At 43.9% G+C, this 23,373-nt stretch overlaps 2 long non-coding RNA genes across 10 annotated transcripts in view; one reads left to right on the forward strand and one right to left on the reverse strand.

The window, feature by feature from the left end:
• The window catches only part of LOC129051058 (uncharacterized), a 92,094-nt gene that overhangs the window by 35,525 nt on the left and 33,196 nt on the right, over nucleotides 1-23,373 (reverse strand). For 7 of the 9 annotated variants that reach the window (XR_010138139.1, XR_010138138.1, XR_010138134.1 and 4 more), the window contains one exon: nucleotides 21,029-21,147. The exons of the other annotated variants lie outside the window; for them this stretch is intronic. This is a non-coding gene — a long non-coding RNA (uncharacterized LOC129051058). The remainder of the gene's footprint in view (nucleotides 1-21,028; nucleotides 21,148-23,373) is intronic. 9 annotated transcript variants of the gene reach the window in all.
• LOC129051060 (uncharacterized) lies at nucleotides 17,520-21,032 on the forward strand. Its single transcript, XR_008515050.2, has 4 exons — nucleotides 17,520-17,706; nucleotides 17,870-17,996; nucleotides 18,557-18,651; nucleotides 19,634-21,032. It is a non-coding gene; the product is annotated as an uncharacterized LOC129051060 (long non-coding RNA).

A 23,373-nucleotide genomic window follows, 5' to 3' on the forward strand; every position in this document is an offset into this window, starting at 1 on the left:
CTTGTCCATGAGACCAACCTCCAGTAAAACCCTCAACCCCAAGGCTCAGGTAAGCTTCTTGTTGGGGAGTATTTTCTGTACTTTCTGCCACATATCACTGGGTGAATTAAGCACTGTCCACATGATGCCACTGGGAGAGGACAACTGGAAGCTTGTGCTTGGTTTCTCCTAGACCCTGCCCTATGCACCTTTTTCTGTTGCTGATTTTAATCTGTATCCTTTTGTTGTAATAAACTATAACTATGAGTATAACAGCTTGACTCAGTTTTGTGAGTCCTTCTAATCAATCACTGAACTTTTGGGACCCCAAAACACAATTTTGTTACTTAATTGAATTTTTCATGTTATGTAAGAAACCTATGTGCATAATTGAAAATCCCACACTAAGAAAGAGCTTTCCATGCAGTCTACTCCCCACCCTGTTTCTCCAATGCTCCCAAGTCTACTTTCTGAATAATCAAATATTTAAATTTTCTAAACTATTTATAATCTATATATCTGAGTGCTTATCTCTGTTATATAATAGGTAGATCCTCCTCCTTCTGTTTTTTTTATTTTTTTCTGAGACAGAGTCTTGCTATGTCACTCAGGCTGGAGTGCAGTGGCACGACCTTCACTCAGTGCAAGGTCCACCTCCCGGGTTCACTCCATTCTGCTGCCTCAGCCTCCCCAGCAGCTGGGACTATAGGCACCCGCCACCATGCCTGGCTAATTTTTTTGTATTTTTAGTAGAGACGGGGTTTCACCGTGTTAGCCAGGATGGTCTTGATCTCCTGACCTCATGATCTGCCTGCCTTGGCCTCCCAAAGTGCTGGGATTACAGGCATGAGCCACCGCACCTGGCCCCTCCTTCTTAATATATCAACTTGATATATTACCTGATGGCTTCGTGTTCTGATAGCTGATGACTTGGCTGACACTCACCCCTTACCACAGTGCCTGAACCACTTTCCTTATATGGTGCTCTCACTATTTTCTTTTTCTTTTCTTTTCTTTCTTTTTTTTTTTTTTTTTGAGACAGTCTTGCTCTGTCGCCCAGACTAGAGTGCAGTGGTGCAATCTCAGCTCACTGCAACCTCCGCCTCCCAGGTTCAAGTGATTTTCCTGCCTCAGCCACATGAGTAGCTGGGATTACAGACACGAGCCACCATGCCCAGCTAATTTTTATATTTTTAGTAGAAGCGGGGTTTCGCCATCTTGGCCAGGCTGGTCTCAAACTCCTGATCTTGTGATCCACCCACCTCAGCCTCCCAAAGTGTTGGGATTACAGGCATGAGCCACTGACCTGGCCACGCTTCACTATTTTCAATGGCTCTGTTGGTACCATTCACAACATTCAACAATTAGACTTATACATCATTTATTTATTTATTTTTAATTTTTTCTGTTTTTAGGTTTAAGGGATACATGTGCAGGCTTGTTACATGGGTAAATTGCATGTCACTGGGGTTTGGTGTACAAATGATATTGTCACCCAGGTAGTAACCACAGTACCCAATAGTTTTTTGACCCATAGCCTCATGCCACCCTCCCCACTCAAGCAGGCCCCAGTGTCTATTGACCCCATCTATGTGTCCATGTGTACTCAATGTTTAGCTCCCACTTATAAGTGAGACCATGGGGTATTTGGTTACTGGATGCTGCATTAATTTGTTTAGGATAATGGCCTCCAGCTGCATCCATGTTGCTTCAAAGGACATGGTTTCTTTTTCTATAGCTATGTAGTATTCCATGATGTATAATTACCACATTTTTGTTATCCAATCCACTGCTGATGGGCATCATATATGCCACTTCAAACTATACAACTAGGCTACAGTAACCAAAATAGCATAGTAGTGGTACAAATACAGACACATAGACCAATGGAATAAGTTAGAGAACCCAGAAATAAATTCACACACCTACAATCATGTGATCTTTGACAAAGTCAACAAAAGCAAGCAGTGAGGAAAGGACTCCCTATTCAACAAATGATTCTGGGATAACTGGCTACCCACATGCAGAAGACTGAGTCTGGGCCCCCTACCTTTCATCATATACAAAAATTAACTCCAAATGGATTAAAGATTTAAATATAGACCTCAAACTATAAAAATCCTGGAAGACAACCTAGGAAACACTCTTCTCAACATTGGCCTTTGCAAATAATTTTTGGCTAAGATTCCAAAAGAGCAATTGCAGCAAAAACAAAAATAGACAAGTGGTACCTAATTAAACCAGAAGCTGGGAGGCCAGGTTGGGCAGATCACAAGGTCAGGAGCTTGAGACCAGCCTGACCAACATGGTGAAACCCTGTCTCTATCAAAAATACAAAAATTAGGTGGTGGTGGCACACACCTGTAATCCCAGCTATTCAGGAGGCTGAGGCAGAAGATTGCTTGAACCCAGGAGGCAGAGATTGCAGTGAGCCAAGATCGCACCACTACATTCCAGCCTGGGTGACAGAGCGAGACTGCCTCAAAAAAAAATTTAAAGTAAAATAAAAGCATAAACACAACAAGACAAACTATCAACAGAGTAAACAAACTACAGAATGGGAGAAGATACTCACAAATGATGTATCCAACAAAGGCCTAATAATATCCAGAACCTATAGACAAACGGAACTCTTACTCTGTAGCAAGGTCTGTATGCATAAGTCTCTCTTGTTCTTATTTTGGAGGCCTCTGTTTATTTACACAAAGAGAAATAACTGCTATTCCCATAAATCATGGCTTTGAAAATGGTCACAGTTCACTGGGCATGCTTGCTCATGACTGTAATCCCACCATTTTGACAGGCCAAGGCAGGCAGATCACAAGGCCAGGAGATCGAGGCCATCCTCGCCAACACAGTGAAACCCCATCTCTACCAAATATACACAAAAATTAGCCATGATTGGTGGCATGTGCCTATAATCCTAGCTACTCAGGAGGCTGAGGCAGGAGAATCACCTGAATCCGGGAGGCAGAGGTTGCAGTGAGCCAAGATCATGCCATTGCATTCCAGCCTGGGTGACAAGAGTGAAACTGCATCAAGAAAAAAAAAAAAAAGCACACATTGGCTTTGGGCATTTCTTTAGGTTGGCTCCTGTGTTCTGTTTATAGCATGCCTTTATCAGGGGATTGGGGTGTGGGACTAATTCCCAACTTTCTGGCATCATAAAGTGTTTAGATTCATCTGGTATTTTCCCTGACCCAGATGTAGAATAAACCATTTATTTAAAGATCCTTGGTTTATTTTATTGAAAAGTATTATTTACAAAGCACCAAAATCTTGGGCTGGGTGAGGTGGCTCAGGTCTGTAATCTCAACACTTTGGGAGGCTGAGGCAGGAGGATCCCTTGAGGCCAACAGTTTGAGACAAGATTGGGAAACACAGTGAGACCCCCATCTCTATTTTTAAAAACTAAACAAAAACAAAATCACCAAGATCGGGTTGACACGTGTGCTCATTGCTATGGGTGTGTCATTGCTTCTAGTCCCTCTTAGTGGGCAGAACTAGGAAATATATTGTACGTATACTAACACACATGCCACATGCCTAATTTGTATATTTATTTAGCCTTACTGAAAGCATTCTTTTTTTCTTTTTTTTTTTTTTTGAGACAGGGTCTCACTCTGTCACCTAGGCTGGAGAACAGTGGCATAATCTCAGCTCAATGCAACCTCCACCTCCCAGGTTCAAGTGATTCTCCTGCCTCGACCTCCTGAGTAGTTGGGACTACAGGTGCATGCCACCATGCCTGGCTAATTTTTGTATTTTTAGTTGAGACAGGGTTTCACCATGTTGGCCAGGCTGGTCTGAAACTCCTGACCTCAGCGGATCTGCCCCTCTTGGCCTCCCAAAGTGTTGGAATTACAGGCATGGGCCTCTGTGCCTGGCCAAGCATTCTTAATGGGAGTGATATTGCCCCTAAGAGGGAGAACATTGGTTATTGAAGGTAAAATGAATTATAGTTGTTGCAGTGGTTTGTGGCCTTCCACAATTTATTTATTTATTTATTTATTTATTTTTTTAATTAATGAGAAAAATAATAGGTTTATTAAGTAATAACAACAGCCAATTTTAAGTTTCTCTCACAAGTTTATAGTAGATTCAGGCCAGTTGCTGTTAATCAGAAGAATCTGATACCAATTGTACCATTACAAATCAAACACATAAAAGATCAAAGAAAAGTTTTTAATCTGATTAGAATGTAAATATTCTTTAATGATCTCCCCCCAAAAAATCAAACGTGCTCTAAAAATATATAGTTGTATTTGGCTCTATACAATAGATTGGCCTCTGGAATGCAGAATCTAATTGAAGTTTTATAGGTATTAAATTTCAAAACATACCATCAGAGATCTCTGTTAAAGGAATTCTGTGGTGAGTCCTTTGGAAAAGAATGTTTTCCTTATTTTGTCTGTTCTGTATTACATACCCATATAACGGTTTTATAGTATGCATAAGATAAAATGCTACATGAACAGTTAACTACAGTAGTCTGCAAGTACATTTTCTTATTCTGGTTAATGGAAACTTCATAATCAGTCTGCAGGGTCGTAAGAGGTTGAAAGAGAAGGAACTCAGAAAAAATATGTTAAATCTTCAAAATGAACAATGAGACACCAACCAAAAGAATATCTCTTACACTACTGGAATGCCCACATTGCTAACTCAAGTCCCTATTGCAATGCCCACGTTGCTCACTCAAGTCCCTATTGGAATGCCCACGTTGCTCACTCAAGTCCCTACTGGAATGCCCACGTTGCTCACTCAAGTCCCTACTGCAATGCCCACATTGCTCACTCAAGTCACAACTGGAATGCCCACGTTGCTCACTCAAGTCCCTATTGCAATGCCCACATTGCTCACTCAAGTAACAACTGGAATGCCCACGTTGCTCACTCAAGTCTCTATTGGAATGCCCACATTGCTCACTCAAGCTGCTATGAAGACACATGCACACGTATGTTTATTGCAGCATTATTCACAATAGCAAAGACTTGGAACCAACCCAAATGTCCAACAATGATAGACTGGATTAAGAAAATGTGGCACATATACACCATGGAATACTATGCAGCCATAAAAAATGATGAGTTCACGTCCTTTGTAGGGACATGGATGAAATTGGAAATCATCATTCTCAGTAAACTATCGCAAGAACAAAAAAACCAAACACCGCATATTCTCACTCATAGGTGGGAATTGAACAATGAGAACACATGGACACAGGAAGGGGAACATCACACTCTGGGGACTGTTGTGGGGTGGGGGGAGGGGGGAGGGATAGCATTGGGAGATATACCTAATGCTAGATGACGAGTTGGTGGGTGCAGCGCACCAGCATGGCACATGTATACATATGTAACTTACCTGCACATTGCGCACATGTACCACAATTTATTTTTTCGGAGATGGAGGCTTGCTCTGTCGCCCAGGCTGGAGTGCAGTGTTGCAATCTCTGCTCACTGCAACCTCTGCCTCCTGGGTTCAAGCAATTCTCCTGCCTCAGTCTACCAAGTAGCTGGGATTACTGGCATACACCACCACACTCAGCTAATTTTTGTATTTTTTGTAGAGATGGAGTTTCACCATGTTGGCCAGGCTGGTCTAGAACTACTGATCTCAAGTGATCTGCCTGCCTCGGCCTCCCAAAGTGCTGGGATTACAGGTATGAGCCACCGTGCCTGGCCTATTGCACAAAATTTTACTCCTTGGTATTTAATTTCTCTCAAATATTATGGGCAGCATTAATCATTTTATGGAAGATAAAAAATCCATGTAAGATCAGGCCATGCACAGTGGTTCAAACCTGTAATCCCAGCACTCTGGGAGGCCAAGGAAGGTGGATCACTGAAACTCAGGAGTTCAAGACCAGCCTGGCCAACATAGTAAAACACTGTGTCAACTGAAAATACAAAACAAATTACCCGGAAGTGGTGGCACCTGCCTGTAATCCCAGCTACATGGGAGGCTGAAGCAGGAAAATCGTTTGAACCCAGGAGGCAGAGGTTGCAGTGAGTGGATCGTGCCACTGCCCTTCATCCTGGGTGACAGAGTGAGCCTCCACCTCAAAAAAAAATCATTGCAAGATCAGTGCTACAAAATGAAGGCAAATTGATGGCTATACCTGGAAGACTTTTTCTTAATTGAGTGCTCTATCCCAAAGTTATATGAGAGGTGGTCTGTGTGTGTCTGTTGGCTGCCTTGTGGATAGTATTTATGATTGATCCTCAGTGCTTTGGGAATTATGTAAAATAGTTTATATTTTATATTGAAAGCATATATTATGAAATATATACTTTATTTCATATTATGAAATAATTTGAAATATTATTTTATTATGAAAGTAATTCAACCTAGCATTAATCGTGTTAAGTGTTGAAAATGAAAAGTGTTGACTACATCTGAATGAGTGAATATCTGGCCAACTGGTTTTGTTTTTTGTTTGTTTGTTTGTTTTTGTTTTTAGAGATGGAGTCTCACTCTGTTGCCCAGGCTGGAATACAGTGGCATGATCTTGGCTCACTGTAACCTCCACCTCCTGGGTTCTAGCAAGTCTCCTGTCTCGGCCTCCTGTGTAGCAGGGACTACAGGTACATGCCACCACACCCAGCTAATTTTTTGTATTTTAGTAAAGACGGGGTTTCACCCTGTTGCCCAGGCTGGTCTCGAAATCCTGAGTTCAGGCAATCCACCCACCTCGGCCTCCCAAAGTGCTAGGATTACAGGCATGAGCCATCGCGCCCAGCCTAGCTTATGGTTTTATTGAAAACCCCATTTAACTCAAAACAGCTTGTTTCTTATGAATAATAGCTTTTATTTGTTTGTTTTTTGTTTGTTTTCACAAACAGGGCTATGAAATCATCAAGATTTGTGGATCATCAAAAAAGAAACATCCTGATAAAGTCGAGAAACAGAATATTTAAAAAGTTTAAAATAGAATTTTGAACTGTAACACTATTACTTCCTATTTAAGAAGGACAAGCCGTGGGGTGAGGTGGCTCACACCTGTAATCCCAACACTTTGGGAGGCCAAGGTGGGTGTATCACGTGAGCCCAGGAGTTGAAGACCAGCCTGGGTAATATGGTGAAACCTTGTCTCTACTAAAAACACAAAAATTAGCCGGGCATGGTGTGTGCACCTGTAATTCCAGGTACTCGGGAGGCTGAGGCAGGAGACTCGCTTCAACCTGAGAGACGGAGGATGCAGTGAGCTGAGATTGCAGCACCATGCTCCAGCCTTGACTATACAGCAACACTCGGTCTCAAAAAGAAAAAAAAGGATAAGCAAACAAATTATGATGAAATAATTGCCTTATAAAATTGCAGAAATAGGCCAGGCACGGTGACTCACGCCTGTAATCCCAGCAATTTGAGAGGCCGAGGCAGGCGCATCACCTGAGGTCGGGAGTTTGAGACCAGTCTGGCCAACATGGTGAAACCCCGTCTCTACTAAAAATACAAAGTTAGCCGGGCGTGGTGGCACACGCCTGTAATCCCAGCTACTCAGGAGGCTGAGGCAGGAGAATCACTTGAGCCCTGGAGATGGAGCTTGCCGTGAGCTGAGATCATGCCACTGCACTCCAGCCTGGCTAACAGAGAGAGACTGTCTCTCAAAAAAAAAGAAAATATTACAGAAATCATTGTAAAACCCCATCGTACTTTATACTTGCTGAAACTGTCATAGGACTCACATTAGAGACGGTAACTTCAATAGTGATGTAACACATTGCCACTATTTCACAATCACTCCTATTGAGCAATAATTCAATTCAAAGATGCATTAATGAGATGTCAGGTAATACCAAAGAGTAGCTGATTAATGAAGTAAGTTTTGTATTCAGATCAATGAAATCAGTTACTGAGAGTAAGGCCTGACAATAGGATTATGTTTGTTATTTCAATAATGACTGCAAACTAGAAGAAGAGATATTGTTTGTAAAATCTTTAGACGCTGACCCTACCAGAACATCTATTCTTGCTGCTATAAAAATTTGGTTTGGGGCTGGGTGCAGTGGCTCACGCCTGTAATCTCAGCACTATCATTTTCTCATATGAATCCGAAAATGCCGACCTCTGCATCCTAAATCTAAACTAATTTCCCATTCACTTGCTAATCTTCAGTCACACCAGGCTGCTTTCTGTTTCTGGAACGCTCCAAGCGCTCTCTGATTTTTCAGGGTCTTCAGTGTAAGTGTGCCTCTGCTTGGAATACCCTTCCACACTGCTGGCTCCTCACCACCAAAGCTCGAGGGTTCTCTCTCAGACACCCGTCCTATCAATGCTACAGAAGTATCCCTCAAGTTACTGCTTATACCACCTATTGATTTATTTCATAGTATTTATCACAATATAAAATTACTTCATTTTCCCCTTTTAATTTAAAATATTTTTTTTCTCCAGACTAGAATGTAAACCTCACGTGGGCAGCAGACATGTCTGCTTACTTTGTTTTTTTGAGTCTCGCTCTGTCACCCAGGCTGGAGTTCAACGGCACGATCCCGGCTCACTGCAACCTCCACCTCCCAGGTTCAAGCGATTCTGCTGCCTCAATCTTCCAAGAAGCTGAGATTACAGGCGCCCACCAGGCTGGGCTAATTTTTGTATTTTTAGTAGGGGAGCAGTCGGGCTCTGGACTACATTTCCTGGAGGATCCCGCAGGCCAACACCACATCTCGCGAGATTTCGGCTTCCTCTTAGCCAGGTGGCAGAATCTTTCGCTGGGCACAATTAGCTGCTGCTCCGCCTCGGAGTCCGGAGTAACTTGGCCAGGCTGGCCCCAAGCAGAACTAGAGAAAGCTGAGAATGAGGAATCTGGCTCCGGTCCTTTTGTGTGTGGAGGGCTGAGGAGAGGATTTTGCGTGTGTGATTGCGATGGTTGCCGTGGGTCTTCGTGGTCTGTGACTGTGGCTGTGTGGTGCTGACTCTGGGTGATCAGGTGGGCGCTTGTGACTGTGCGCGCTCGGAGTGGATGTGTGTGTCCTGGACGAGCCGCGTTGTGTGTGCGGATGTGGACAACCGGTGACTGTGTGGTTGGGGATGCGTGTCCCAGGGTGGGTGTGTAACTTTGCGTGTGTGTGCAGTACTGTGTGTGCGTGAGTTGCAGGTCTGTGGCTGTGCAGGTGCAACTTGTGTGGCCCCGTGGTCTGTGTGAGAGAGGAGAGTGTGATTGGCTGTGAAGCAGAGGGTAAGTGGATATGGGGAGGCATGTGTGCGATTGGAACTTTGTGTGTTCCCTTGAGAGAAAAAACCCTTTAGGGAGTTAGGGCGGGTCCTCGGTAAAACTCCTTTAAACAGCGAAAGAGCCTGAAAAATCAGGCTGCAGGCACAGAGAAGGAAAACTAGCAAAGGGGGTTGTCCTAAAGACATTCCTCAGCTGCATTAATAAGGGACCTAGGCCCAACATAGAAATGCCTTTGTTCTTTGTGTGACCAGCGGGCTTCCAGGAAATAGTCGCTTTTTTTTTGTGGGCGTGTATGCGGTGAGCTCTGTTAGATTTTGAAGGGAAAGTGAAGGTTAAAGAAAGAGAGAGAGTTGGCAGCTCTATGGAGGGGACCAACTAAATGCCAGAGCCCACTGCCGCTTACAGGCTGGAGTAATTATAGGCCTGGGCAGGAGGGGTCTGTGCAGTATGGCTTGTTGCCTGGGAGAATGTTGATAAGGATGTTTCTTGGGCCTTTCCCCAGCAGGATGTGATAAGCAAGTCAGGCGGTTGGGGAGGATGTTTCTCGCAGTCCAAACCCCAGTGGAATGTTTCCCTCTGACCAGGGTCTGTGAAATGGTGGGGGCTTACAAAACGGTGCAGCTTGGACTAACAGGCTCCGGCGGCCACTTTCCTTTTCTAGACATGCTTTGGACTGTGAGCCGAACCTCTAGGAATCATCACTTCAGCCCCTGATTGGTCCTGGGCCCAAATTTCACTTCAGCCCCTGAATGGTCCTGGGCCAAGCTTTCACTTCAGCCTCTGATTGGTCCCAGGCTAAGTTCCCGGGCCAAGCTAAGTAGTGCTTTCTCCAAGACAGCCCACAGACCAGTGAGCACATTCTTCACCTTCCCAGTTCACAAAACCCCCAGATTCAGCCTCCTAGTTGGCAACCCTCTTTTGGGTCCCCTCTCCGCTTGGGAGAGCTTTCTTCTTTTGCTTATTAAACTTCCGTTCCAACCTCATCCTTTGTGTCCACCTTCTTTAATATTCTTGGCTGTGAGAGAAAGAAGGTAAAGACAAGAGCCTTTATCCTAACAACTCAATTGCTGGAGAGAAGATTCGTGCATATTCTATGTGGCATCACATGCCATAGCCCTGGGATTGAAAGCCATGCAGTTTAAGGGATGGTGTTAATGTCAGTCCAAATAGGTAATAAGATCTTTCACTCTGCTGTATTTTAGGGGTAGGAATGAGATTGGGGGTTTGATCAATAGTTTGTACCCACAGGACCAGGGATTTTCCCAGTCATCTGTGAGTAAATGCTTGGGCCAGTTTCCATGTCTGTATTGAATTAAATACTCATACGGTTCTGTGATTTTGTCAAATACAGATGTGGTCTTTGTCCCAATTTCCTGGCATACAACTCCTAAAATCCTTGGAATGTCCTAAGGGCTTGCTTTTTTTGTTGTTTTTTGTTTTTTGTTTTTTTTGAAAACGGAGTCTTGCTCTGTCACCCAGGCTGGAGTGCAGTGGCGCAATCTCCACTCACTGCAACCTCTGCCTCCTGGGTTCAAGCAATTCTTCTGCCTCAGCCTCCCGAGTAGACTACAGGCATGTGCCACCACACCCAGCTAATTTTTGTCTTTGTTTTATTTTTTAGTAGAGACGCGGTTTCAACATATTGGCCAGTCTGATCTCAAACTCCTGACCTCAAGTGATCTGCCTGCCTCAGGCTCCCAGTGTTGGGATTACAGGAGTGAGCCACCGCACCCAGGCTTTGGCTTTTTATATGTTAGTGATTGAGCGATAGCTTCAGGATGTGGGCTGGTCATCAGAAAGACCAAGGCAGGATTAGAGGGTTGGGACTTTCAGCCCCTACCCTCCCACCCCTGGGGAGTGGAGGGGACTGAGGATTGAGTTGATGGCAAGTGGTCAATGGTTTAATCAATCATGCCTATGTAATGAAGCCTCCTTACAAACCCAAAAGGAGTGGATTCGGAGAGCTTCCAGAGAGCTGAACACATGCAGGTTCCTGGAGGTTCATGCCCAGGGAGGGGATGGAAGCTCTGTGCCCCTTCTCCTATACCTCGCGCTAGGCATCTCTTCATCTATATCCTTTGGAATGTCCTTATAATCAAACAGTAAATGTGTTTCCTTGAGGTTTGTGAGGCATTTTATTCTAGCAAATTAATCAAACCCAAAGAGGGGGTCATAGGAACTCCAAATTAAACCCATCAGTCATAATTTCCAGAGGCTGGGACTTGTGACTGGTGTCTGAAAGGGGGGCAGTTTTGGGGGCTGAGCCCTCAATCGGTGGGGTGACACTATCTCATGGTAGATAGTGTCAGAATCGAATTGGTAGACACCCAACTGGTGTCTGCTGCAGAACTGATTCCTTGCTTGCTGATAGGGAGAAATCTCCTCATATTTTGAGGCCACAGAAGTCTTCTGGGTTGATTGTTGTGGTTTTGGTGTGAAGAAGAGGAAGAACACAGGTTGAGTTTTTTCCAAACGGGTACACGTTGGGGGTCTTCAACCTCAAGTCCATCAACTCCATCGCTGAATTTTTATTCATGTATTTATTTTTATTTTTGAGGTAGGGTCTCACTCTGTCTCCCAGGCTGGAGTGCAGTGGCACGATCTCAGCTCATTGCAGCCTTGATCTCCTATGCTCAAATGATCCTTCTACCTCAGCCTGCCAAATAAGCTGAAACCAGAGGCACACACTAGCACTGTGGTGTAATTAAAAATAATTTTCAGTAGGGAAGAAGACTTACTATGTTGTCTGGGCTGGTCTTGAACTCCTGAGTTCAAGTGATCCTCCCCCTCTGCCTCCAAAGTGCTATGATTATATGCATGAGGTGACTCACCTATCACTGATTTTCTTTTTCTTTCTTTTTCTTCTTTATTTATTTATTTATTTATTTTTTATTTATTTTATTTTATTTTTTTGACAGAGTCTCACTCTGCTTTGCCCAGGCTGAACTGCAGTTGTGCAATCTCGGCTCACTGCAGCCTCTGCCTCCCAGATTCAAGTAATTCTCCTGTCTCAGCCTCCTGAATAGTTGGGATTACAGGTACCTGCCACCACACCCAACCAATTTTTGTATTTTTAGTAGAGACAGGGTTTCACCATATTGGCCAGGCTGGTCACGAACTCCTGATCTCAGGTGATCCACTTGCCTCAGCCTCCAAAAGTGCAGTGGCAGGATCAGGGAATACTGCAGTTTTGACCTCCAGGGCTGAAGGGATCCTCCCTCCTCAGCCTCCCAAGTAGCTGGATTATAGGCGTATGGCACCATGCCGGGCTAATATTTGTAATGTTTGCACAGACGGGGTTTTGCCATGTTGCCCAGTCTGGTCTTGAACCCCTGAGCTCCAGCAATCTTCCCACCTGAGCCTCCCAAAGTGCTGGGGTTACAGGGAGGAGCCACTGCACCCGGCCTATCACTGCATTTTTAAAGGGAAGGAGGACTATAGTGAGATTCACTAAGGCTTACAGAAAATGTAGAACCCTAGATAGATTTAAAGACAGAGATTTTAATATCCTTGAGATGATAATATCCAAATTTAGCTTTCATAGATAGGGAAATTTGAAGTACATCAGACTATAAGGTGGCATTTTGTGCAACTAATTAAGACTATGTTTGAAAGGGAGCAATTGCATCTTCATTACTAATATTAAGCAACAATGAAAAAAATAGAAATAACCAAGAAATTGTTATATTTAAATCCTCCCTCCTTTTTTAGAAAGACAAGTATTGATATTTTTAGATTCTAATCAAAACTTCTCTTTAAAAAAAATTGATGATTCTATGGAGATGGGGAGGGAATAACCTATGTTTATTGAACACCTAATATTCCACTTACCCGAATGTCATTTATTCTATATTCTAGTTTTTTTGTTGAGACAGGGTCTTTCTCTGTTACACAGCCTAGAGTGCAGTGGGGTGGTCACAGCTCACCGATGTATACCACCATGCCTGGCTTATTATTTTATTTTATTTTTGCAGACAGTGTTTCCCTATATTTCCCAGGCTTGACGTGAACTTTTGGGATCAAACGATCCTCCTGCCTTGGCATCCCAAAGTGCTGGGATTATAGGCATAAGCCACTGTGCTCAGCCAATATTATAGTCTTGATAGTAGAAGTGTCTCAGTGTACTGGAAAACTTTGTCTAAATTTTGAAAAAATATTTAAAAACACGTTGGTTTTATTTAGCCAATACTGATTTCTTTGTTCCATCATTATTTATTGGCATTATGAGCCTGTTGACTTTCAATTTCCTTACATCTCTTTCACTCCATTTCTTTTATTTTGTCCCCCAAATAGAAATTCTTTTTTTTTTTTAGATGGATTCTCGCTCTTGGCTCTTGTGACCCAGGCTGGAGTGCAGTGGTGCAGTCTCAGCTCACTGTAATCTTCACCTTCCAGGTTCAGGTGATTCTCCTGCCTCAGCCTCCTAAGTAGCCTAGATTACAGGCATGTGCCACTACACCCCACTAATTTTTTGTATCCTTTTTTTTTTTTTTTTTTTGAGATGGAGTTTCACTCTTGTTGCCCAGGCTGCAGTGCAATGGCACAAACTCTGCTCACTACAACTTCCGCCTCCCAGGTTCAAGCGATTCTCCTGCCTCAGCCTCCCAAGTAGCTGGGGTTAGAGGGTGAGCCACCACATCTGACTAATTTTTGTATTTTTAGTAGAGACAGGGTTTTGCCATGTTGGCCAGGCTGGTCTGGAACTCCTGATCTCAAGTCATCCACCTGCCTCGGCCTCCCACAGTGCTGGGATTACAGGCATGAGCCACTGTGCCTGGCTTTTTTGTATTTTTATATTTATTTATATTTTGGTAGAGAGTCTCGCTCTGTTGCCTGGGCTGGAGTGCAGTGGCACAGTCTTGGCTCACTGCCACCTCCGCCTCCCAGGGTGAAACAATTCTCCTGCCTCTGACTCTCGAGTAGCTGGTATTACAGGCACCTGCCACAATGCCTGGCTACCTTTTGTATTTTAATTAGAGACAGGGTTTCACCATGTTGGCCAGGCTGGTCTTGAACTCCTGACCTCAGATGATCTGCCCACCTTAGCCTCCCAAAGTGGCCTTGCTTGAGGCCACGAGTTTGAGACCAGCCTGGCTAACATGGTGAAACCTGCTCTCTACCAAAAATACCAAAAAAAATTAGCGGGGTATGGTGGTGTGTGCCTGTATTCCAAGCTACTTTGATGGCTGAGTCACAAAAATCACTTGAACCCAGGAGGCAGAGGTTGCAGTGAGCTGTGATCACCTCACTGCACTGTAGCCTGGGTAACAGATTGAGACTTGTCTCAAAAAAAAAATCTTGGCAGGACATGATGGCTCACACCTGTAATCCCAGCACTTTGGGAGGCCAAGGTGGGTGGATCACCTGAGGTCAGGAGTTTGAGACCAGCCTGACTAATATGGAGAAACCCCGTTTCTCCTACAAATACAAAATTAGCTGAGCGTGGTGGTGCATGCCTGTAATCCCAGCTACTCGGGAGGGTGAGGCAGGAGAATCGCTTGAACCCAGGAGGCAGAGGTTGCAGTGAGCAAAGATCACACCACTGCACTCCAGCCTGCGCAACAAGGGAGAAACTCCATCTCAAAAAAAGAAAAAACTTCTTTACTTTGGATAAATACTTAGAAATGGAATTTCCAGGTCAGCCTTTAGATATTATTAATGGATTTAATATGAAAAACCTTTACTTGAGGATGTATAAAGCTTTAAAAGACAGGATCCCTATTCTTAAGTTATAAATAAAGGAGCATTTGTAAGGTAATATTCAGAAAACATCAGATAATATCCTATAAAGTCCTCCTGTTCATGCTGATGACATTGGATGGCCAGTTAAGGATGACACTCCATTCTGTCCCCTGCAACCACAGTCCTGACATGTCTAAATGATACTGGCCCTATGAGAACACTGTGGACCTGAAAGCATTTCCTCAAGTTATCTTTTTAGCCTGTTGGTTTTAATCTAATGATGGGATATTGAAAGTGAATCTAATGGAGTAACATGATTATCCATCTGTTAGGGGGAATCAGAGACAGCTAGAGGAAGGGCAGAGCTCTTGTCTTAAGAGCTGAAGCAAGCAGCAGTGTTACTAGCAGAGCTACTGCACATCTGTACACATGGCTCCAATGGCTCTGACCTGTTTTTTTCCCAGTATGAACCTGATACATGAGGCAAGTTAGAAAATCAGAGTTGGCCAGGCATGGTGGCTCACGCCTGTAATCCTAGTACTTTGGGAGCCAACATGGGTGGATCACTTGAGGCCACGAGTTCGAGACCAGACTTGGCAACACAGTGAAACCCCGTCTCTACTAAAAATACAAAAATTAGCTGGGTGTGGCGGCAGGCACCTGTAATCCCAGCTATGGGAGGCTGAGGTTGCAGTGAGCCAAGATCAGGCCACTGCACTTCAGCCTGGGTGACACAGCAAGACTGTCTCAAGAAAAAAAAAAGGGAAAGGAAAGAAAATCACAGCATGTTAGCCACTTGCAGCTAAACACATATGCACAAAAATTATTCAGTAAAAGCAAAACAGTTTTCGTGTATCTTGAGATTTTGTTTTATACCCAAAGGAAGACAATATCTTTTATCTATGAACTACTGTTTGGAAAATGCCTTCTATATAACAAATGTTATGGTTTTCTTCTAATTGGGTCTTGAGGTCTCTCAGGAGAATGGCTATAAACTCTACCTCACTCTAATGGGGCTCTAGGGGAGGGGCCTGTGGGTCTTTAGAGTAGCCTTTCACCAGAAATTTCTTTTTCCTGGCCCACAGCCTAATGCTCAAGTGTCTGACCCATGACCAGGTGTCTCACAGGAAGCTTGTTTATACTGGCAGAGGCCCTTGTAACTTTTGTCTGACCTGTGTGCAGTTTATTCCTACCATGATACCCACTCTTTTTTTTTTTTTTTTTTTGAGACGCGCTCTCGATCTGTTACCAGGCTGGAGTGCAGTGGCACGACCTTGGCTCACTGCAACCTCCACCATCTGGGTTCAAGCAATTCTTCCTGCCTCAGCCTCCTGAGTAGCTGGGACTACAGGCACGCGCCAACATGCCAAACTAATTTTTGTATTTTTAGTACAGTCAGAGTTTCACCATGTTGGCCAGGATTGTTTTGAACCCTTGACCTCATGATCTGCCCTACTCAGCCTCAAAGTTCTGGGATTACAGGCGTGAGCCACCGCGCCTGATATTTTTTTTTTTTTTGGAGACAGGATCTTGCTCTGGTGCCTAGGCTGGAGTGCAGTGGCAGGAACACATTTCACTGCAGCCTTGACCTCCTAGGCTCAAGCAATCCTCCCATCTCAGCCTCCCAAGTAGGTGGGACTAGAGGCATGTCCCACTACATCGGGCTAATTTGTATATGATATATATTTTTGTAGAGATTGGGATTTGCCATGTTGCCCAGGTTGATCTTGAACTCCTGAGCTCAAGCAGTTCACCTGCCTTGGCCTCCCAAAGTGCTGTGATTACAGGTGTGGGTTACCAAACCCTGCCAATGTACATTTAATTATCAAAGTACTATCTATACTATTTTATGGAAGTACTAATTATCAAAGTGCAATAGAGGTTTTGTTGTTGTTGTAATTGTTGTTTTTCTTTTGAGACAGAGTTTCACTCTTATTCCCAGGCTGGAGTGCAGTGGTGAGATCTCGGCTCACTGCAACCTCCACCTCCCAGATTCAAGCAATTCTCCTGCCTCAGCCTCCCAAGTAGCTGGGATTACAGGCATGTGCCACCACACCCAGCTAATTTTGTATTTTTAGTAGAGACTAAAATGGTCTCTCCATGTTGGTCAGGCTGGTCTCGAACTCCTGACCTCAGGTGATCCATCCTCCTTGCCCTCCCAAAGTGCTGGGTTTACAGGTGCGAGCCACTATGCCTGGCCAATAGAGGTTTTTAAACTTTTTGTAGATATTTTTGAAAGATCCTGTCTTCCTTTAAGGAAAGAGACAAGGCTGGGTGTGGTGGCTCATGCCTGTAATCCCAGCACTTTGGGAGGCCAAAGATGGATTGCTTGAGCTCAGGAGTTTGAGAGCAGCCTGGCCAAATGGCAAAACCTCGTTTCTACTAAAAATACAAAAAAAAATTAGCTGGGCATGGTGGCGCATGCCTATAGTCAAAGCTAATACAGAGGTTGAGGTGGGAGGATCACCTGAGCCTGGGAGTTTGAGGCTGCAGTGAGCTGTGATTGTGCCACTGTACTCCAACCTGGGCAACAGAACGAGACCCTGTCTTAAAGTAAAAACAAAAACAAAAAAATGAAACGAGAAAAAAAAACAAGAAAGAAAATGGTAAGGGGGAAGTGCCTATTTATTAAGCTTTTGTTGTAAATAGTAACTTGCATATCAGATGTTTACTGTAATATTCTTGAAGCTTTGCCAGGCCTACAGCTTGCTGTGTGCTTTTCAACTCTATTTCATTTATTTGGGAAATAATATTATATATCAATGTACTTTATTCATTCCAAGCTCTAACCATGGAATACTGGGAATGTCTCATTCTATGAAGGAGGTTTGCTGGCCACAACAGGAATATTCATGAACACGGAGGTACTTTGTTGAAGTTACACTAATTTTTTTACTCTTCCCCACTCTCAGACTAGCCGGTCCACTCACTATATTCTCTCCATCCTTCAGCACCTTTCCATCTCTTCCTTCGTCTTAAAAACCTTTCCTTTAATTTCAACAGTGCTGCCTGGGTTTGTCATTTCAGGGGTTGGGCATGTTCCAGGATCTGTCTATAGACTTCTCTCAGGAGGAATGGGAGTGCCTGGACGCTGCTCAGAAGGACTTATACAGAGATGTAATGATGGAGAACTATAGCAGCCTGGTCTCACTAGGTAAGGATGTCTATCCCCAAATAACTCATGAATTTTGGGTGTAGCTTTCAGTTCTCTGGGTGACTTTTCACCTGCTGCCTAGGGAATTGTTTTATGTTTTGTAGATTAATAGATGGGCAGCTCTTTGGGGTCACTCCATCTTCTCCATGCTTCAGACCTTTACACCTTTCTCTAGTCCTTCGTGAGTACTAAGGGACTAACTGAATTCAGGTACAGCACGAGTATGTCTTACTTCTTTTCTTTTTTTTTTTTTTTGAGATGAAGTCTCACTCTATCACCCAGGCTGGAGTGCAATGGCGCGATCTCAGTTCACTCCAACATTCATCTCGGGTTCAAGAGATTCTCATGTCTCAGCCTCCTGAGTAGCTGGGATTACAGGCAACCGCCACCACGCCTGGCCAATTTTTGTGTTTTTAGTAGAGACAGGGTTTCACCATGTTGGTCAGGCTGGTCTTGAACTCCTGACCTCAAGCACTCCACCTGTTTTGGCCTCCCAAAGTGCTGAGATTACAGGAGTGAGCCACTGTGCCTGGCCATCTTACTTCTTTTCTTATAAACAGGTCTCTCTATCCAAAGCCTGAAGTGATTTCCTTACTGGAGCAAGGGAAAGAGCCCTGGAGGGTTTCAAGGGATGTACTGGGAGGATGGTGCCCAGGTGAGTAAGGACTGAGAAGATGGGGAAGGCATTGCTGTTTAGAACCCAGCCCATCAGGGAGGCAGCACCGTAAAGGTATTGGTTGAGGAATCTGTTCTGCAAGTTACCATGTAAGAGTTGTGGCCTAAGACACATGGAGAAAAGTCAAGATACCCCCACCACACACACTTTTTAAAAATTTTTTTTTAATTTGTGAAAGAGTCTTCCTCAGTCACCCAGCCTGTAGAACAGTGACGCGATCACGGCTCACTGCAACCTCCGCCCCTGGGTTGAAGCAATTCTCCTGCCTCAGCCTCTAAAGGAACTGGCATTATAGGCACCTGTCACCATGCCCAACTAATTTTTGTATTTTTAGTAGAGACGGGGTTTCACCATGTTGGCTAGGCTGGCCTCCAACTCCTGACCTCAGGTGATCCACCTGCCTTGGCCTCCGAAAGTGCTGGTATTACAGGTGTGAGCCACTGTGTCTGGCCAAGAACCCCCTTTTACCTCCACCTCTTCAGTCTGTGCTACCCTCTTGTCATAATTTCTTTCCATTTCAAAGAATAATGTTCCCTTCTTCAGAAGCCATCCTGTTTCCTCTATCTCGGAGCTACTTCTTTCCCTTTAAAATTTAAACCCGTGTTGTTGCTTTAAAAACAAATCTTTTAAAATATATTTATTTTTCATACTGATCCTTGACTTTTTTTTGCCTTGTCTTTTCTTGGCTAGTTTTCCTTTAATGCAGCCATTTCATACATCAATGGATACTCATTCACTATTTATTTATTTATTTTTTTGATACAGAGTCTTACTCTGTAGCCCGGGCTGGAGTGCAGTGGCACGACCTTGTCTCACTGCAAGCCAATAAGCTCTTGGGGATGACCTGCCTACAAGCACAGCAAAACCTTTCCTGCGCATTTCTGCGCTGGAACGCCTACCCGCCCCGCCAAACCAAAACTTTACTATCACCCTTAGTGCCGTTTCCTGCACTTTCTTGCAGATTTGGACCAGGCACTGGAGACCCTCCCACATGGTCCACTCCCACCGCCCGGTGAGCACCCAGACCAACCTTGAGCACCGCCAGTCTTGTTATCAACAAACAGGCTAGTAAATTATAAAAAATAAAATAAAGGAAATGTAGCTGGGCATGATGGCATGCGCCTGTAATCCCAGCTACTCCAGAGGCTGATGCAGGAGAAGAGCTTGAACCCAGGAGGTGAAGGTTGCAGTGAGCCGAGATCGCGCCACTGCACTCCAGCCTGGATGGCAAGAGCGAAACTCCTTCTCGAAATAATAAATAAAATAAAGGAAATGGGGCTGGGTGTTGTGGCTCACGCCTGTAATTCCAGCAATTTTGGTGGCCGAGGTGGGCGGATCACTTGAGGTCAGAAGTTCGAGGCCAGTCTGGCCAACATGGTGAAACCCCGTCTGTACTAAAAATAAAGAATTAGCCAGGCATGGTGGCGGGCGCCTGTAATCTCAGCTATTTGTGAGGCAGAGGCACAAGAATCGCTTGAATCCCGGAGGCAGAGGTTGCAGTGAGCCGAGCTCGTGCCACTGCACTCCAGCCTGGGCGACAGAGCAAGACTTCATCTTAAAATAAAATAGGCCGGCCGAGGGTGCTCATGCCTGTAATCACAGCTCTTTGGACGCCGAGGCGGGTGGATTGCCTGAGCTCAGGGGTTCAAGACTATCCTGGCCTACATGGTGAAACCCCATCTCTACTAAAAATGCAAAAATTAGCCGGGCATGGTGGCGCATGCCTGTAATCCCAGCTACTTGAGAGGCTGAGGCAGGAGAACGGTTTCAACCCAGGAGGCGGAAGTTGCAGTGAGCCGAGACCGCCACATTGCACTCCAGCTTGGACAAGAGGATTGAAACTCCGTCTCAAAAAAACACAAGTAAACAAATATAAAAGAAATAGACAAAGCAGACCTTAATGCATGAACTCAAACAAATGCTTTCACTGACAGACTCCATCTTTGCAAAACTGAACCTAGGACAATGTGCACGTTTCTAACTAGCAATTCTGGAGGACAGATCAGGGAGGCAGCGTGAGCTTGCTTTTCTGCAATTTAATTGAATGGTCAGTAAAGTCAGTGTTCGCAGGCATTTTCGATGTTCTGTAGTGGGCTTCAGTTACTATGGCAGTGTGGCAGGCCAGGTTTCCAATAGCAACCGGAACAGTTTCTACTAACCCTTTACTATAATTTTGATGAATGCATAAGTTAACGTTAAAGAAATGAAGAAACTGGTGCCTGAGTATCAGGGATGGAATGTGAAAACCAACCCATTGAGACCCTGCCTGGGTTTTCTCAGACCCTAAATTCTGAATAGAATAATGATAGCATTCTTACACATTCACCTTGGCCTGTCTTAAGATTCAGAAACTTACCAAGACTCTAGAGAAATCTTTCCAGACGCTAGACCCGAGTTAAAAATTAGCTGCTGATTGAATGAAACACTCCTGCTTGTAGGTGCAATCCCACATGGAGCTTAAGAAGTATATAAGCACTAGAAAAAAAAAAAACTTGTAACTTTGAGTTCATCTGGTGAGTTACCCGGTGCTTCTCCCTGTAAGTGGCTGCAGAAATAAACTTCCTTCTTTCCCAGTCTGTCTGTGTCTTGTTATTGAACCATTGCGATGGACCTGCCCAGCAAAGTCCTCTTTTGTGTGGTTATCTGGGACTCCTTTTGGAGGGAACATTTAAAATTTTCCATTTCAAAGCATTCTGTTGGCACTCTTCCACTGTTTTTCTCTGCCTACCCTGGGACCTGTGTTCTCCTGGACTTGAATCTCCAGCCACAGAGCCTAGAAGCCCATTCCTACACATTCTGTGACTGTTCCCCAAACACAGGGAGAATTTGCGGAAAATAAGCCTAAAAGTCTTGCCATTCTTTGCAATAAAACCCCACATTACAAACTGCTGAAAACAGGATTTTAGCCTGAATAGGTTTTTCCTCTATTTGAAACCAATCATTTCCCTTTAGAATTTTGGAGGGAAGTTTCCAAATCAATCAGTAAGCACCCCCCATCCCAGGTTTATCCTTATGTAATGTGCCCCCTCTGCACATGTAAGATTGAATAAACCTTGAAAATATTATGCTAAGTGAAAGAAGCCAGTCACAAAGGACCACATGTTATGTAATTCCATTTAAATAAAATGTCCAAAATAGACCAATACATAGAAACAGAAAGTAGATTAGTGGTGGCCCAGGGTTAGGGGAGTTGGGGGGAAATGGAGGGATATGGTGTTTACTTCAGGATAATGAAAATGATCTAAAATTTGTTGTGGTGATGTTTGCATAACAGTGCAAATATACTGAAAACCATTGAATTTTACACTTTAAATCAGTGGCTTCTGTGGTATGTTATCAATATTTCTCAATAAAACTTCAAAAAAAATAGTGCCTATGTGTGTTTTTGTGTATTATTCCTCCAGAGTCCAGTCCATATATTTTACATTTGATGAAGAAATTAAGATTTTGTTTCTTCTTCTTTTTTTTTTTTTTTTTGAGACAGAATCTCCCTCCATTGCCCAGACTGGAGTGCATTGGCACAATCTTGGCTCAGTGCAACCTCCAGGCTAATTTTTGTATTTTCAGTAGAGACAGTGTTTCACCATGGTGGCTAGATGGTCTCAAACTTCTGAGCTAAAGTGAGTCCCCCACCTTGGTCTCCAAAATTGCTGGAATTAGAGGCATGAGCCACCGCACCCAGCCCAAGATTTAGTTTTTGTTGTTTTGATGCCCTAGGGCCATCTTATTCTACCTTAATTTCTGACGCATCATCTCAGTGGAAATTTTACATTAGGCCCCAAAGTATTTTCCTCTTTTTAAGATTTTGTCAGCTGAGTACAGTGGCTCACACCTGTAATCTCAACACTTTGGGAGGCCAAGGTGGGAGGATCAGTTGAGCCCAGGAGTTCAAGACCAGTCTCTGCAACATAGTGTGACACATATACCTACAAAAAAAATTTTAGTTAGGTGGGCATATTGGTTCATGCCTGTAGTCTCAGCTACTATGTAAGCTGAGGAGGGAGGATCACTTGAGCCCAGGAGGTTGAGGCTACAGTGGCCATGATTATACCACTGCACTCCAGCCTGGGTGACAGAGTGATACCCTGTCTTAAAAAACATTAATTGGAATTTTTTTTTAGAAAACAAAGTATACGCTTAGTGACTTGATACAAATGAATGAATTTGATAATCTACAGAAACCAAAACAAATAAATAAATAAAAACCCAAAGCCATTCTTCTTATGTGAATCTCTGGTGTCTCTGAATTACAAGAATTGTGAATTATGATTAATAACAAATATGCATGACAAGGACTCAATAAGGGATAGGCATTAATAAACTGCAATGCACACTTACTAGAGTAAGGTCTTTAAAGATGTACAAGAAAAAGAAAGAAAAGGCATTGAAAAATTGCATTGCCTACCAAAACGCTAAAGTTTACCTAAGTCCATTAATCAGCACACACACACACACACGCGCGCAATGGGTGTGCAAAATGGTCAACACAGTCTCCTATAAATGTATCCTTTTATTAATAGGCCTGTGGGGGCAAGAGATGAGGTTCTATAGATCCTGGAATCAGGGATGGGGAATCTGTGGGGTCCCTGGGGTGAGAGATGATGATCTCTAGTGATGGGTGGTCTTTGGGATAGTGATGAGGTCCATGGAATCAATTCTTGTGGATATATAGGGTCAGTGATGAGGGAATCTGGTGTCAGT

The sequence above is a fragment of the Pongo abelii genome, chromosome 19 (assembly GCF_028885655.2).
Source record: "Pongo abelii isolate AG06213 chromosome 19, NHGRI_mPonAbe1-v2.0_pri, whole genome shotgun sequence".
Classification (NCBI taxonomy): domain Eukaryota; kingdom Metazoa; phylum Chordata; class Mammalia; order Primates; family Hominidae; genus Pongo; species Pongo abelii.